This window comes from Carettochelys insculpta, chromosome 10 (genome assembly GCF_033958435.1).
Source record: "Carettochelys insculpta isolate YL-2023 chromosome 10, ASM3395843v1, whole genome shotgun sequence".
In the NCBI taxonomy this organism is placed as follows: domain Eukaryota; kingdom Metazoa; phylum Chordata; order Testudines; family Carettochelyidae; genus Carettochelys; species Carettochelys insculpta.
In genome coordinates, this window is record NC_134146.1 from 38,189,175 (window position 1) to 38,207,756 (window position 18,582).

The 18,582-nt window shown below is 40.9% G+C and overlaps 1 protein-coding gene across 3 annotated transcripts in view; it reads right to left on the reverse strand.

The window, feature by feature from the left end:
• PLD1 (phospholipase D1) overlaps positions 1-13,361 on the reverse strand; it is a 106,889-nt gene extending 93,528 nt beyond the window's left edge. For all 3 annotated transcript variants that reach the window (XM_075003621.1, XM_075003619.1, XM_075003618.1), the window contains exon 1: positions 13,226-13,361. The gene's annotated coding sequence lies outside the window, so the exon portion shown is untranslated. The remainder of the gene's footprint in view (positions 1-13,225) is intronic.
• Between the last annotated feature and the right edge of the window lie 5,221 nt (positions 13,362-18,582).

The window sequence follows — 18,582 nt, forward strand, 5'->3', positions numbered from 1 at the left end:
GATAAGAGAGAGAGGCATACCTAGCAACAAATGACACTAAAGAAAAACAAGATATAAAGAAACAAACAAAAATGTATGTAGACTACTTTATTTACCAACAACAGTAGTATTGCACACTCTAAACTTATTCTGTATTTGCTGTATTTACGTTCACTATACTGTACTTATGGAAAACATAACTGAAATTTACTTATGGTTAAAATGCCGGTTATATGAGTGTTCTGGATGATAGAATGCCAGATATGAAAGAGAACAACAAGAAGTCCCGTGGCACCTTGTAGTCTAATAGTTAGTCTGTAAGGTGCCACAGGACTTCTTGTTCTCAAAGATACAGACTAACAGGGCTACCTCTCTGATAGATATGAAAGAGTTTACTGTATGTACCCTCTTCTAGCAAAACCAAACTCCTGAAAACTTATTCACAAACTTGCTTCCTATACTCTACAACTCTTGTGTCACCAGGCTAGCTATGTTCTCCTTTGAACTAGAAATTCAATCTGGATGCTAAACTGGTGTTTTTCCTCCCAAGTGGTCTCTGAAAAGGCATGTGAGATGTGAGTAGAGTTCCTTATAAGCTGAGTGCTAAGGCGGCAACCCAGGAGAGAATCAGGTGCCACCCAACTGATTAGCAGAGCATCTACAGCTGCCAGCACTGGGAAGCATGTGTTTTTATTGGTGGTGCACATCCACACATGCCTTGGTGCACATAAAATTTATTCCATACATTGATGGAAAAAATTAGAGGGAACATTGGATATCAACCTCCAACCCTTACTCATGTGAGTACTCCCGTGCCCTTAAGAGAACTGCTCCTAAGATAATGGACTGCTTTCATCAGTAAGGGTTGCAGAACTTGGAAATGCCATCTGTTTTTGGAAATACTGGAAGTTGTGCACAAAAGGAATTGCATGTTGGGTCCATGTAGCAAAACAGTTGTCCTGTAGACTTTTGCATAGCTTCCTGAGGTCCTCAGGAATATATTTGTTGGACAGGCATTTTGTGGCCTCTGTAAGTTTACATTAGAAATTGTGGCAAACTCTTGACAAGTACAGACAGCTATGGACTCACAAACTGAGCCAGTTCACTGAAGAAGTTAATATCAAAAAGGAAGGAGAAAGGACGTATTAAGCAAGAGAATGGAATTAGGATGCATTTTCTGAATGAAAGATAAACAGACAATTATAGAAGTTAAATGCTTATATTACAATTTCAATTACACTGAAATCCTGAATGACTGCATTAGCTTCAAATTTGCACCTGTTCAACTGAGATCATAAACAGGCCTAATTAAATGGTCAACATATTCATTATGAAGAAAGAGCGGGTATAATAGGAATCTGTGTATTTCTTAATTAAATACAGCTAAACACTGTCATATTTCTGTAAAGCAGTATCAGTGATTAACATTGCTGGCAAAAATCCTTTTAGTATTTCTTACAACAAAACAGTTTATTATATCATCAAGAAAACTAGAGCATCATAAATATTGCCAATGTATAGCCCATCAACTCTGCTTCCAAGTGGTTATACACAAATGTTCAATAATGTAACAGATTAAATATTACTTCTTATAATTGTTGTGCTCACTTGCTCAGCAAGCTTTCAATGGACAGTTTTGGCAAATACAGAAGAAATACTCAAGGCCAGCAGGGAAAAATTATCCTAGAGCTCAGATATAGACATAGGTATTGTTTGCTCCTTTTCTCGCAGAAGGAAATGGTCAGATTGCCCCAACCTCACCATGAGCATGGCCAATCTTACAAATTTCAGTCTCAGTAAACATTTCCAAGTGACCACGGATCATCTGTTATACTGTCAGGGTCCAAGCCAAAACTTACGGAAGTCACTAGGCACCTTTCCATTCACTTTAAGTTAAATTAATTGCTCTATTCAAAAGCATGTGTTTCATAGGAGCTCATATTTTCAGATTTTATAGCTTTTGAAGGCCCAAGCTTGCAACCTTTAACATGCAAAGCTTGCATGATCAAGCACTAGAAAAAAATAGAGACAAACTTCTGCCTAACTAACATGAGCGTCACATACTTCTTCAGGGTAGCATTCTCTTGTTAAGATTGTTTCCATGGCCCTTGAAGCATGACAGACAGGTAACAATTGCAATTCACTACGCAAATCTTGAGTGCTGACACGTTAAGTGTCTGATTGAGCACTCAAGAAAATACCAAACAATGTGTATTTTGCATTCTTTATAGAAACATGCCAAAGGAGCCCCACAACCATATTTTCCTGAAAGTCTTCAACAATGAACAAAGAGTGCACATTTGTACCGAATGAAAAGATCCTACTTGCTATTTAATTTCATGTGTAACAAGAATAAAGCTCAGACTCTCTCAGCCCAAATATCTCCCTGTTTCATTTGCACAGTGAGATCATTTGACATCACAATGTTTTGTCATGGACATGATTAAGCTATCACAAGTTATTTTTACCCTGGCAGAAATGCACCTTATCATTATTATCGCAATACTGGTTTCTGTATACTAGGGATGCCCAGAGGCCTCAATTAGAAATGGGCCTGACGCATAGGGAGCAACAGGTAAAAGACAATCACTGTCCTGAAGTATCAAAACAAAAAAGCAGTCCAGTAGCACTTTAAAGAGTAACAAAATCATTTATTAGGTGATGAGCTTTCATGGGACAGACCCACTTCTTCAGATCATAGCCATACCAGAACAGACTCAATACGTAAGGCACAGAGAACCAAAAATAGTAATCAAGGTTGACAAATCAGAAAAATATTATCAAGGTGAGCAATCCTGGAACTTTTCCTTGCAACAAGACCCGTTGCCAACTTTGTCCACATATCTGTTTTGGAGGTACCATCGCTGGACCTAACCAGGTTAGTCACAGAATCACCAGCACATTCACATGTTGCTTAACTGACATCATATATGCCCTCATGTGCCAACAACACCCAGATGCTTTGTATATTGGACAGACTTCAAACTCTCTTAGGCCGTGTCTACACTAGCTCCAAACTTCGAAATGGCCACGCAAATGGCCATTTTGAAGTTTACTAATGAAGCGCTGAAATACATATTCAGCGCCTCATTAGCATGCGGGCGGCCGCAGCGCTTCAAAATTGACGCGGCTCGCCGCCGCGCAACTCATCCCGCCTATTTCGAAGTCCCCTTATTCCCATCAATTTCGAAGCGCTGCGGCTGCCCGCATGCTAATGAGGCGCTGAATATGTATTTCAGCGCTTCATTAGTAAACTTCAAAATGGCCATTTGCATGGCCATTTCAAAGTTTGGGGCTAGTGTAGACACAGCCTTAGACAAAGAATTAATGGGCACAAAACAGACATAACAACACTCCTGATTCACAAACCTGTCAGCCAGCACTTTAATGGAGTGGGCCATTCTGTTAATGACCTGAAAGTCTGTGTTTTACTGAAGAGGAATTTTCACAGCAGTTTGGAAAGAGGGGCTGCTGAACTCTCTTTTATATTCAAATTTGACACATTAACTTGTGGTTTGAACCGGGATGGCAATTTTCTAGGTCATTATAGGGGCTTGACTTCCCCGCTCTTCTTCCCCTCTGCTCTCTGATTTGCTCACCTTGGTAATATTTTTCTGATTTGTCACCCTTGTTTACTATTTTTGGTTCTCTGGGTCTTAAATATTGAGCCTGTTCTGGTAAGGCTATGATCTGAAGAAGTGGGTCTGTCCCACGAAAGCTCATCACCTAATAAATTATTTTGTTAGTCTTTAAAGTGCCACTGGACCGCTTTTTTGTTTTGCTAATATATAGACTAGCACGGCTATCTCTCTCTTACTGTCCGGAAGGGTTTACAGAGTAATTTGAGACAAGGTGCAGCAACTGAGCACTGTAAGTTGCCAACCTTGATAATTTTTCTCATTCATCAACCTTGATAACAATTTTTGGACCTCTGTGCTTTATCTATTGAGTCGGTTCTGGTATGGCTATGATCTGAAGACGTGGAGCTGCCCCACGAAAGGTCATCACCTAATAAATTATTTTATTCATCTTTAAAGCGCTATGTGACTCCTTTTTTTGGTTTTGAGCGCACTAAAATATGGACTCAATTTCACAAAGGAAGAAAAAAAGACCAAGACATAAACATGTCCACATGACTGGGTGTAACAAACAAAAATGGTATCATTTCAGAGACCATGGAGATGTATGTGGGAGTGACTTTAAGGCATTAGTAATGTTCTCAGGTGAAAGAGTTTGGAAATATAAAGGCAACTCAACAAAGGTGCCTGTTGCATGAAAGTAGGAGAATGGTTCAAGGCACGTTACTGCATGAAACCATGTGAAAATCAAGTGTATGGTGAATCACACACCCGCACGAGTCTGAACAAAGTATGCCAAGAAGCTAATTGGTTGAGCAACAGTACCTCTTATTTCCTTGCACTGCAGTGCTGGTTTGTGATAAAGATCTGTCCTTTAATCTCCACATAACTTCTTTTACCTTTATCTATATCCATAAATACAGGGTACAGACAAGCCCAATCACCCCTTGTCCTGCACCCTGTGTAATCCTTTACACCATAATGGAGAGAGAATGAAGCAGGTGTAACACATTATATACCCACTTTGCATAATGGGTAAATAATCCCCGATCCAGAGCTACAAGACATAGGCCAGTTATATTTTGATATGGAGCCACTCCGTCCCAGTTTTCCCTTCAAACATAGGACGGACCTAACTATGTGATTCAGGGGTATTAAAAAAAAAAAATCACATTCCTTTGCACTGTAGCAGACCTAATCTCTGAGATAAGAATCATTTCATCAACCTAGCTACAACTGCTCAGGGAGCTGAATTATGTACATCAGTGAGAAAAGTATATTCCTTCCATCAGTACAAGAACAATCTACACTCAGATCACTATAGCTGCACAGCTATTCTATGTCTAGAAAACAACCTTTGATTCTCCACCCACAACTCTGAGGTGAAAGAAGTTAAACCATTTTTTAAAAAAGATTGAAACTGAAATAAAAACTGTTCAATTGACCATATGCTGATTTTTCTTCTTTTTGAATTATATTTATGAAAGCGGTCAAAATTTTTTTTGTCCCATTTCAGGATGGGAAAAAAATGCTGCAAACTTGAAACTCTTGCAATGTGAAAATTTTCCCTCCACAGCTGTAACCACAACTCAGCTTGCTCAGCATGTAGAATGGAAAGAACTCCCTTTTCCCTCCTTTTGCAAAATGTTTATAGGGTTAATGACACCACATTGTTAACTCTGCTTATATGTTATATCTTGTGTACACCTTTGGGTGTCTTGTCTAAAAAGACTATAGGCGCTTCAAGGCACAGACTCTCTCTTACTCCATGACTATATAAATAGCAGACAGTCCTGTGGCACCTTAGAGACTAATAAATATCTTGGGTCATGAGCTTTTATGGGCAAAACTCACTTTACTACATGGATTTGGAGTGGGAATACAAAATCCAGGGTTTATATAGCAGGGAGTGGAGGTGGGGGAGACAAAAATAAAAAAAAGAAGTTATCTGTCACCAGTAAGTTAAGCTAGGTGTGTCTGAATTCCTGTGAATATCAAAGGTGGGGAAATTGCCCTTGTAATGCATAAGCTAGTTAAGATCTCTATTCAGGCCCAGGTTCATGCTATTAAATTTGAAAATGAATTCAGGTGTCTCCCTCTGTAATCCTGTGGTAAAATTCTTTTGTAGATGAATGGCTGCTTTTATATCCATTACTGAACATCCCAGGAGGTTAAAATGATTGCTTACAGGTTTGTGTGTATAGCCATTCCTGATGTCAGATCAATGTCCATCCATGGGACTGCTTGTTATTTGTGAAGTTACAGACTAATGCAGCTACACCTCCGAGACTTTTTACCATCTATGGCTATATCTTCATCAAAAAGGTGCATCTTTATAGCAAGATAACTAATGCAATTTAGCAACCACTGTAAAGTCCTAATGGAGATGAGCCCAGGAGGAGACCTTTTTTAACCTCCGTGTAGCTAGTCAAGGTCAATACAATGCCCCCCCTCTCCCCCCGCAAGTTTATCTCGACTAAAATAAAAACATCTTGAGCCTTGTCTCACTAGGACGTGCTCGTGCATGCGTGTTTATGTTTGGTAGATGCAGAAAGACAGCAATTCAAAGTAATGAAAAGAAAAAAGTAGTGCAGAAGAGTCAGAAAAACAAAAAGAAGGCAGGAAAGGTGAACATTTGCCCTCACAGACATGCTAACTAGCTGAGACCCTTAAAATGCTAATAATAGCCCAGAAGAAGCACTCCCAAAGGAAATCAAACAAACCATATAGGATAGCCAGGCACACTGACCTATCAGATTTAGGACCACTGCATTCACGCTGAGCCCCACTCTCAGGTCATGTCTTCATTATAAAAACAAAACATCTATTTAGACACTGAGGTCTGGTCCACACTACAGATCTATGCTGGGATAATTACATCGCTCAGGAATTTGAAAAATCCACCCCCCTGAGCAATGTAGTTACACCAACCTCAGACCTGTGCAGACAGCACTGCGTTGGCCATGACACAGCTACCACTCCTTGGGAGATGGATCAACTATGCTGACAGAGAGCTCTCTTTAGCTGGCATAGGCACATCTTCACTTAAATGCTATAGCACCTCAGTTGCATAGGTACAGCTGCACTAATGCAGTGTTTTAAGTGAAGACCTGCCCTGTGAGAGAGCGACCTCAAGTTAGTCTTCATAAAGAACCTACACCTTTTTAACAGTGAAGAAATAACCTCACTCTATGTCATTACAAGCTCAATGGGACCTTTGGGCATTACTATAACAGAAGCAACAATGTGTTATTCCTATGTTACTTTATCACTTTACCCTGTCCCCATCATCACCCCAGCTCATGCCCCTATGTTGGGAGCTGCCCTGCTTCTGCACCGCGGCATCGCTGCCGGCCTCCGCGGCCTGGCCCGGCCGCCGCAGCTGTGTTACATGCTCGTTGCTACTCTCATGGGACACAAGGGTGACATACTTCAACAAACCAGATATTGATGCCTGGGAGCTAAGGAAAGGCATAAACACGCTGGGTGGCTACGATCTGGTGCCAGAACCAAAAATCATCGATGATGCCTTGAGAGCATGCAGACGGTTAAATGATTTTGCCACTGCAGTCCACATCCTAGAAGTCGTAAAGGACAAGGCAGGCCCTCACAAGGAAATCTACCCTTATGTTATCCAGGAACTTAGACCAACTTTGAATGAATTGGGAATCTCCACTTCGGAGGAACTGGGTCTGGATAAAGCATAAATGTAATTGATGGGCTGCACGTGCATTTTGTTAACGCTCTCCAATTGTACACAGTCACCTGGAGACACAGAGATTAAACTATTACATTATTTTAACTCACTTCTTTCTTTATTGAGTCCCAATGTCTGTAATGTGAAGTTGGACCTAATAAAGAAGAAACAGGTTTGAACTGAAAAAAAAAAAACACCAACAAAAAACCCATCAATATTAGCAAATTTCTAGGGTGGCAGGATCCTTCCCTGCTTTTGTTCTTCTAGGCATAAATGATTCATCTTTTTGCCTCCGTCTCCCCTTTCTTCTCCCTTTGGGAGAAGTAGAAATATAACTAAGATATATTTGCCTATTCACAGATTGTTTAGAGGCTCTCTGTTCTCGTGCATCCACCAAACAAATACGCACACATAAGGACAAACTCACAGAACCCACTTTCCACTCCTGTTAAGACAGATGGTTTTCTCAAGAGGTTAGAGTGCTTCTGAAAAATACTAGAGTGGGCGAGTTGTCTGACAAATGGAAAACAGGTCTGGTCTTTGATTATCTAATCTTCCATTTAGATTGCTTATTGACTTTAATGATCTGGGAAGCATCTGTGGGCAGCATGTTCTTGGGATGTGTGAAATGTTTGAGCTGGGTTTGATTTAGACATGGTTATGACAATACAAGGGCCCCCGGGATATGCATTAGTGAACAATCATGTCATTCACCGACGTCAATTAAGTTGATAGTGGTGGTCCTAGAAATATGAAGCAAGTGCAGTTACATGTCACCCATTACCCATGGTATCATAGCAAGTCTTTTGATATTTGGTAGTGTAAAATCCCAGCTTCTGGAATCATGTGATTAGATGAGAATCTCAGCTTTCATTTAAAGGAACAAAAAGTTTCTGTGCCCTAAAGTCTGCAGGAAAAAAACCTCAAAAATATGAATCCAAAAGGCTCCCGCCCCACAAGAAAAATAAAAAGAACTCTACTTTAAACAAAAATCTCATTATTTTAAGCCAATCTCATGATGTGGGGATGGGGGGGGATTAACTTGTTATTTCTGAACTACTGAGGCAGTACTTGGCAATACTAAGATCACAGATAAGCATCTGTTCCTGTGCAAATGCATATGCTTATATATTATTGACGGGTAGTGCTGCTCTACCACCTCCACACAGAAGGAACAGAGCAGTGGGAGGAAGGAAAGAAATGTGCTCACCCTCCTCCTCCAACTCACTGATTCCCCTGTTGCTGCTTTCCCACTGAATGGAGCACAGCAGCTAACCTAAGTGAGGAAGGAACCTCCAAGAATGTTCTAGATGGATGAGGAACAAAAGCAAGGGATACACTCATAGTCCTCTTCAACCATAAACCTTTCCAGAGAAGTGTCTTTCTCCTTTCCTGCCTTGTCCAGCATAGAACTGGTGCTCAATGAAAGATAACCACAGGCCAAAGCTGATGTCTTTCCTCCCTACCCTCTCGATCCTCTCTCAGGCAAACTCTCACTGATGTCAACAGTCATTTGCCTCAGGCCAGGTCTACACTAGGAGGTAAAATTGACTTAGATATAATTTTAGATAGTTTATTTCAGTTCTCACTATATTCCTTGGCTCCTCAGTTTATACCCATGCACTCCAAGTGAAGTCAATAAGGCATATTCTGTTTTAGCCATTTGCAACCCTATTTGATGTCAATGAAGTTGACACTACTGGTCCTAGAAATATGTACCAAGTGCAGTGACAGGTGACCCATTACCCATGGTACCTCCTTGGCCACATCTACACTAGGAGGTGAAATCGCTTTTATATATGCAAATCCAGCTACGAGAATTGTGTAACTGGAGTCGACATATCTAAAATCATTTTTGCAGCCATCCATGCAATGGGACTTCCCTTACTCCTCCAGACTGCCAGGAGTACCAGGGTTGACTGTAGTGCAAAGACTGTTTGATTTAGCACATCCCACTAGGTGCCCTAAATCGAACCCAAGAAGATCAACCACGAGTGAGTCAATCTTCCCCTAAGTGTAGGCATACCCTCAGGCTGTTTCTACGCATAAATGTCCCAAAATATGCTAATGAACCATGTATGTAAATTACCAGTGCCTCACTAGCATAAGGTCACATGATTTGGAGTCCGGAAGACACTCTTCTGGACTCCAAAACAGCGTGTAGAAGCATGGCCCCCAGGAAGAAGAGGCCTCCAGAAGGAGGACTTCCTTCCAAAAGACCCCCCCCCCAGGGGCCGCGCTTCTACACGCCATTTTGGAATCCAGAAGAGCCTCTTCTAGACTCTGTGTGACCTTATGCTAATGAGGTGCCGGGAATCTACATATGTGCCTCATTAGCATATTTCAGGCTGTTTATTAGCATGTGTAGAAACAGCCTCAGTGTGTAAAAACTGTGTAAAGACGAACCTTCCTGCAGGAGAACACTCAGGCGGAGAAAGAGAGAAAAAATCTCCACAAGGCCTCTCAGTGGGTTTTCCACCAATTGTCCTGCTGGGATGGAGTGGTTTATCCATAAGACTAATAGCTTCCCAGGAGCTCAGCAGGAAGTCAAGGTTATCCAGATCTACACTCTCTTTTAGAGAGTAAAGGAGAAGCTGAGGGAAATAATGGTAGGAACCGAAGCAGATTGAGACTAACTGGCGCCTCACTCTCAGACCACCTCTTCATTCTGCAAGGCCACTTCCCCATCCCAATCACAAGTAATCGGAAACAAGGTTGGCAGATTGTGTGTATTGTGCTTGTATACCTGGCGACACCTGTTTTTTCTCAATGAAAACAAAGTCCACAAGAGCAGTAAGCAGAACAGAAAGGTGTCCTGGAAATACCAGGCAGTTGTCAACTTCAGGCCATCCACTTCTCTTGTGCTAAATAAAATTAAGCTCAGTTTTGCTTAGTACAAAGCATTAAATAAGTAAACAGAAGTATTGGTCTCCTGGTAAGGTCTTGTGTCACTTTCTCTCATAATGGACCAATCCAGAAACATTTATCTGGTGCATCCCCCTCTCCATGCCCTGCCCTCCAGAAAAAACAAAACCTGACCTGCACTTGCCTTTGGTTCTGCAAAAATAAAAACTTCAACCAAAATGTGCTTTCCACTGTGTGTCTCAAATCAACATGCAAGCACATCTTGAGGGCTGAGGAGAGAGTCATGTTCACCCCTCAGGGTGAATTTCATTTTCAGACAGGACTCATGAGGTAGGAGGTAATGCGGGTGAGGTAATAAAGATGGAGAAATGTTGAAAAAAGATAGCCAGTAAAACAAAATCATTAAAAAAGGAGTTAACTGCTTTCTTGACAGAGGTGCCAAGAAAATGAAACCATTCAAACTCAAATGGTAGACAGTCCAGGAAAACGCACACCCAGGGAGGAAATCAGACCATTGTGTTTATCAGTGTCATACATCTGCCATTCAGTTTTAGAACCACAACATTTACACTCACCCCATTCTAAGGCAAATAAAAAGCATGCTCTTACCTTGGGTGAGCAAACCTGTGTTAGTTAACTCAGGACAAAGTAGCAAGCAAAGGCATGACAATTTGGTTTTAACTAGCAGTGCAAAATCAATACCACATTCCCCTAAAGGCTTTAACTCAAGCTGCTAACTTCAATTAAAAGATGAGCTGTCATGTTTTCCTGCTGTTTTAATTCTAGTTAGCTAAACAGTATTAAATATCCACTTTTTTTTGGGTGGGCCTTTAACGAAAAAAGGGTGATTTACAATGACATAGCTGTCTTCATGTACAAACATTCCATTTTGCAATGAAGACAGCACAATAGGCCACAGAAAAGGCTAGAGTAAGTTAAACTATTGCAATGTTTTTGAGCTTATGTGAGCTATTTTTGGAAAGGGGTGTCTCTCAGACCGCCCTCCAATGTATGCAGGGTAGACAGTGTGAGAAACTTGAATAGGTATAAACGTAAATTAGGGGTTTTTTCGTTTGTTTGTTTTTTAAACAAAAGTTGAAGTTTGGACTCAAAAATCTGCAGCAGTATGAGCAAAATGTGTATCTTCCATATCTGAATTCCAGCAGGTTTGCCAATTGATGTAAGATTATTTCTACCAGATTGCAGTTAACATTTGTGTGAAAAAATGTGTCAACAATGTATAATAGATGGATAAAATGTGTAAAACTGCACCTATTTCCTTAGCTTTTCTATGAAGTCACTTGTAAAGAAAATTCCTAATTGAGGAGGGCAATCCCTCTGCAAATCATGACTATTTTCCTTAAAGTGGAGACTCCCCCAGGAAAAAAAAATCTTCATTAAATTCTCTAGGTTAACGTCAGGCCCTCACACTTTGTTACTGTTATACCGCTAGTAACATTTTATTGTTGTGTGATGCAAAGTGGATCATTTCATAAGAAAAGTATTTTACATAGAGAAGCATCCACAGCAGTTTTAAAAGAATAAAATGGATAATGCAAAAAAATTACTCTGTCATCAGCTGTGAGCACACAAGTTGTAGACCTAACTCCATTAGATACAACTCACTTACATGAGTAAGTGTACCTTTAACGGCAGAAGTACTTATTTCTGCGAAATGAAAGAAGAATTTAGGCCCAGAAAAATCTCCATTCACAATCCTTTCCAGCAACATTACCAGGGACACATCCACATTAAAAAATTCTCATGATACTGAAATGGGAACTTTGAAAATATGCATCTTGACTAAAATAAATACCTGAACAGATTTTGAAACAAGCCTCAGGAGATGAAGTCTGAAACCTATTATACATGCTAGAGTTGACTTGCAGTTGATCCCTAATTCCTGTAGTGGCTCCTGAAAAATCCAACTGATAAGATCAAGACTTTTAGGAACGGGTGCTTTCTACATACCATTAACCAGTCACTCAAGAACAGTCTTATTTAATTCTTATTAATAGGGTTCATTATCATTTGCACTCCTCATTTAGCTTTATTTATTGAGGGCTATTCATTCATTAAGATTGTAATGAAACAGAAAGGGTCAAAGCTACACACAGATAATTGCACATCACCTAATAACTTGAATAAGGTTGTACTGATACAATTAAAAGCAGACTCTAACACATAATACCTATATTCTTGTTGTGTACAGTCAGCCAATTTCAACCCTGAGGGAGAAAAAGCTGCAACTCCCCTGAAGCTAACAGAGTTGCACTAGATCTGAGTTTGGGCAGTGTTTATGCCCCATGTCTAATGCTCAGCAACTTCCAGGTGCTCATTTTGGGGAGGGAGCTTCTTAAACTCGCATCAAGCAAAGGAACCATAATTCAAAGAGGGACAGAAACTTCTGACTGATCAAACTGTTCTTCTTCCACCTCCTCAGTTCAGCAGCAGAGCTTGTTCACATACGTTAAGAGAATTGTCCACTTTTACCCAACATTCTGAGCCGGCAGCCGTCCAAAGAGACAATGGTAAAATGACTCTCTCGAAAACTACACCGGCCAAAGTGACAAACGCACCCCTAGTTTAATGTACAGGACATCTCCAGCAGATGCTCTTGTTCACAACAAAATATTGCATGGCTTGAAGCTTGTAAGACTAATAATTTTCAGGGAATGAGAAATACCCACAGCTGCCATTCTGACGTCAATGAGAGTGGGGTGCTCTGTAACATGGACAAAAAGTCAGTCTAGTCCATATCACATTTGAAGTGTGGAGAGTCACAAAGCCAGACTAAATGTGCACTGTAAGGTTTTCTAAACAAGGGCAATAGCTTTGAACTTGTCTTCCCAGCCCCTACACAACTAAAGAAAGGCAATATCCAATCAATGTATTAATTTGAAAAGTGCCATCAAACATTTAAGTACTTTTCCTTTTCTTTCAGAAAAATCCTACAACTGCTATCCCTTCCCACCCCCAGAAGATGCAAAGCAACAATCTGAGAGCATTACTCTATCAGCTGTTCCATGTTAGCTTGACAATAAACACAAAGAGAGAAAATGACATTTGGCAGTCCATGAATAACTTCAAACCTTTCTTTACTAACCTTGCGCCCCTGTGAAAGTAGGTGCCTCATGATGCTTTTAAAATGAAAATCCTCCTTTCCTATGAAGTGAATATCCAGGATAATAAGAAAAATAAGCACAGAGAAATCTGCACAGACAGGGAAAGCTGCGTCTTCCTAAGTGCTTCAGTTCAAATAATCAGGCTGACTCCCTAAAGGCAAACTAAGACATGTCCAACCCACCAGGTACTTTAGCCTATGAGCACTGCAAATAAGTGAAAACCACTCCCCGTATGTTAAACAGAATATTGGGAAACGAGGGGGGGGCAGGAAACACAGGCAGAGAGAGCTAATGATTCCTGCTGCATTTTTATTTTATGTACTTGTTATTACTGCCAAACATGAAACAAACGGTAAATATTTAGGGATAACATTTGCTCTTAGTTATTCCACACTGATACCTGTGTAACTGTACTGACTCAAATTAATTTACTGTAGCCTTACACTGGTGTAACTCACAGGGGAATCTGACTCTTACAGAAGGGAACAATTTTCTCCCATGTCTACATTTATTTTAACATGGGAAAGTCGGTTTTCCAGCATCCGCAGCCAAGTAATAAATATATTTGATGGAGGGAAGGATAAAAAAGTCATACAAATTCACACAGAGTGAAATACAGATTATACTGTTAGTATATCACAAGCTAATAACTAGGGTCAGATGTCAATGTCTCCAGATATTGAGCCAGTCAGATAATTTCAAGTGCCCATCCCCAAAGTCCTTTTAAACATGCAGAGTAACTGATTTATTTTAGAGACAAACAGTATTTCTGTTTATCTAAACTGTCAGGGAACAAATATCATCTCATCACATTATTATTTGTATTACCACTTCATCACAGAGTCGTAGTTATGGACCAGCACTTCACACTGCTAGATGATGTTTAAACACAGTACTGGGAAAAAATGCTTGAAATCTGTCTACACTGCTACAACTTCACTGCCGCTGCTTTCCAGAAGACTGATGTGTTTGAACTCTGCTCATGTAAATGCAGACTAAAAGAGATGGATACCATAATTCAATCTCTATGCCTGCTTCTTTGCTGAAACTGCTGTAAAGGGTTGTGGTTTTTGAGAAGGAAATACTTGTCTGCTAGGAGCTCAACTATAACCATTAAATTTTGCATCATGTAAAAACAACCTGGGCATAGACTTTGATCTCTGTTCTGAGGTAAATCCAAAGTGACTCCACTTCAGTGATATGAGAGATTAGAGTTCAGCCCAGGATAAGATTCAAATTACCCATAAAAGCTCCATTTACAGTAGGCCTCAAATCATGTTAGGTGACCTGGTTTGCATGCATTTAGTCCAACTTGGTTTAAACATGGTTTGTTTAGCCAGGGACGATAAGCCCTCATGGCATTTAAAACCAACTTTGAAAACCTACCCTGAGCTTCCCAACTGGTTTTAACCATTGCTTGTTCACACCAGTTAGCCCCACAGGTACGGACTCTGAGCACCTGCAGAAAACAACAGTGGGTGTTTAGCACCACTGGCAGGCACCTCCCTTCCTCCCACTGGTGGGATGGGGAAAGGGGTCCAGTTGGGACCTGAGGTGAAACAGCGGTTTGAGCACCCTCCAGGGCAAGAGGAAGCTGGCATCTCTGGTGAGTCCTACTATTTTTAAACTGAGTTAGCCTGTATTCACCAAAAGGTGTGATTTAAACTGGTTCAGCAAGTTTGATTATTGCACCAGTATAAATGGGTGTATAAATTCAGGAGTCCAAAGGATCCTGCCAATCTGCAGCAAGGAGGGTCACCAGTATATGACAGAAATGATGGTGCACCCCTATAGGAAAATAGCTGTACTGAACACTGCCCCCCCATCCATGACATCACTCTGCCTCCTGTGTAAGAAGCAGATACCGCCGGCGCTGGGGAGGAGGAGTCATGCTACCATGCATACAAACCAGTCTGCAGGGAAAGCTGCAGTGTCTCAGAGCAGAGCACTCAAAAATGGGCCAATGACACTTTATGCTAATGCACCAATGATGCTGCCCTGGGTGAAACGCAGTGGCATAACAGTCCCTCAGAGCAGCTGCCTGTGGTCCGTGGGCCAGAATTCCTGGCCCCAGATGTCTATTTGAGTTCTGCCTTCACTCATGCCACATGCTTGCCAGGACCATGGACTCGGGGTGGGACAGGAAAACAAATGTCATCTCCCTCCAATGGATTTGTGGCATTTCCACATGACTTTGCTCTTGCACTAGAGTGGATGCTCTGGAAACAGTTGGAAATCTCTCTGTCTTGGCACCAATTTCATGGACCATTCAGTACTCAATGCTACTTGCTTCTTAATTTTACCCAAGAGTTCATTTCCATTTCCTTACTCCTACCAGAGTTGCTAACAGAGTTCTGGCAAGTCCTTTCAGTGCGTGAACTTCAGTTCAGCTAATGGATGGCTGTGTTCACTCTTTTTAAGTCTAGTTCATTTTGGCAGAAAGACCAATCACTGCAGAACCAGCAGCAATGGGAAACAAACATGTTAGATGCATAGGCTGGCACAGCCGAGAACTCCATCAAGCAGCAGAACAGAGCATATTTTACACCCATCACTCTCAGGCCATGCATAGGTAGCTCCCTTGGCATTCCCCTTCCCAGAGGTAAGCCTTCAAATGGATACATGGATTCTTGGTATTGATCTTTTTTCATTTTGGGATTTTACAGTGGCTAAAAGATGGGCCAGTGAATCACAACTTTTGATTTCTGTTTCCACCTCTGCTCCTGATTTAATCTGCACACAGTGTAGTTGTAACAGTGTCAATCCCAAAATGGATGAGGCAATATCTTTTACTGGACCAATGTCTGTATGTGAGAAAGGCAAACTTCAGAGCCATAGAGAGCTCTTTTTCCAATCTGGCTGCCAATTTCATTTGGACATATACCTGGAGGTTTCCTCACATGACACAGTCTTTAAGCGCAGTGGTTTGAGCATTGGCCTGCTAAACCCCAGGGTTGTGAGTTCAACCCTTAAAGGGGCTGTTTAGGGATCTAGGGCAAATCAGAAAAAAAAAAAAAGGGATGGTACTTGGTCCTGCTGAGAGTGTGGGGGACTATATGTGATGACCTGCAGAGGTCTGTTCCAGTTCTATGAGATGTATAATTAAAGATTAATCTTTAATTCCTAGAGACTCCAGGACAATCCTGAAGGTTAGCAACAGCATCTGGGAAAAGCACTCAAAGCATCAGTGAAACTGGACGATCACTAGGCTCTTGAATGAGCTCGCACAGGCAAATGATAAAAAATAATACACCTGTGGTGCACAGTGTGATCACTCTATATCTGACCTATCAGTCCTCATCCTCAAAAGGAAACCTGCACAAGACTTGCAAAAGAAGTCTGGGGCCTTAAATTCATTACTCTGCTAGACACTAAAAATCATGGACTAAACAGAGACCCTGAGTTTCTGACTTCTTATAACAATCAGTAAGCCACTGATCCCTTTTTTTCTTGTGATATGCTAACTACATGTACTAAACAATCTGTCCCACCTTATGTTTAGCTGTGATGCTTGGAGCACCATAGCTGAAGAAGAGCTGTGTTTGATTCAAGGGCTTGTCTTTCTCACCAACAGATTTTGAATCAATAAAAGATATTACTGACATGCTCCCCATGCCTTTATGAAATCTGGCTTATGAATATGCATAACTTAAAGAAGCTTTATGCAAAATGCAACATATATCAATTTTAAAGTTACAGTCTGCTAAATCGGTATATCCTATTTTTGTACAAGGATCATTCTTGTGTGTGAAGTTACACATATGAAGTTTGAATCTGGTTTTAATTCTAAATATGCTAATGAGGACCATTAGTAATATTTAGGGACATAATAACTCAATACTCAAACCAATGACCTCTGAATGATCTTGTTTGTCCTATAAGTACAAATTGCAGTTACTCCTGAAAAGCCATGTGAGCGTACAACCTTGTACTGGAATCCATATTGAACCTGATATTTTTCCGTAGAGATGGGGAGTGCTAAACAAAAGGTTTCCATGCTGATGGGGGCAGGCAGTCTATTTAAGGAATGGAACGCAAGCTGGTCTTTATCTTCAGCTGGCCTTTGAAGTCACCTTCCCCAATCTAAGAGGATACACATGAAGAAAGCTGGCAACGAAGATCTCTGAAAAAGCTGTAGACCCAGGCCAGAGAAAAGATCAACTATGCCTTGAAGTATCTTACCCAAAATAAGATCAACTATTTAGGGTAAGAATTTTCAGGTAACGAGTTTCTTAATAGCTTAGCTGGTGGTTTTGTTTATTTTAACTTGGTAACTTGGCTGGTCTGTCTCTTTTCTCTTATAATCACCCTACGTTTTATATTTAATAAATACACTTTTGTTTATTATTAAGCCCAGCAGAAATAACTGTTACAGGGGAGAGAACCACTGGGCATACCTCTCTTTTATTAATGCAGAAGACTGACCTTATGAGCCCTCCTGGAAGTGAGCTAGTTCAACATCTGTATTGCTTTGCAGAGGGATGGTAACCCCAACTCTGTGCCTTGGCTGGCAGAAACGAGAGCTTGGAGCCCAGCAGGACAGAGCAGTAAGGAGCCTCAGAGAACAGGAAGGCAGATGTCAGTGGCTTGTTCAGCAAACCAGGGGACAACCCCAAAGAGATTTCTGTCATCCAACCTGACAATTACCTCACCCATCTTGTCTCCCTGATTTAATCCAGCATTTCTGGCATGTCCCTGAACCTCTATGTAATTTTTCATATACACTGACACATACTTACAGCACAGGGCAGGGTGAAGTTTATTTAAGATACAGCACTCTGAGTGCCTGGTGTTGACGCCTCATATGAGGGTCACATTTACATTGAAGACGCTGTATTCTGTAAATGTTAACAGAGATAGCCATGTTAGTCTATATTCTATCAAATCAAAAAGGCAGTCCAGTAGCACTTTAAAGATTAACAAGTTTTGTTAGTCTTTAAAGTGCTACTGGACTGCCTTTTTGTAATCTGTGAATGCAAAGGACTGATATAAGTCTTTATTTTGGCTGATCAAATCTTTTTCTGCTCTTTTATATTTCCCATTAACGAAAGCCTCCGACCATAGGAAAGCCAGCACATATGAGAAAGAGAGGTACAGACATCGATCTTGATCACAGAACAGATTTCCTAAAGGCCTCTCAAACAATTTCTTCACAAAGCAAGTACAACACATGAGCAGCAATCCATCTCTACTCCCTTTGGCAGGACAGTGTTGTCTATGGCTCAGAGCCCAGAAGACAAAACTCTTTAGTGTAGGCATTGTCTTTATTATGAGTTTAGATAAAACCTAACACCACGGAGCTCCAGTCTCAATGGGACCTCAGGATGATCTTATAATA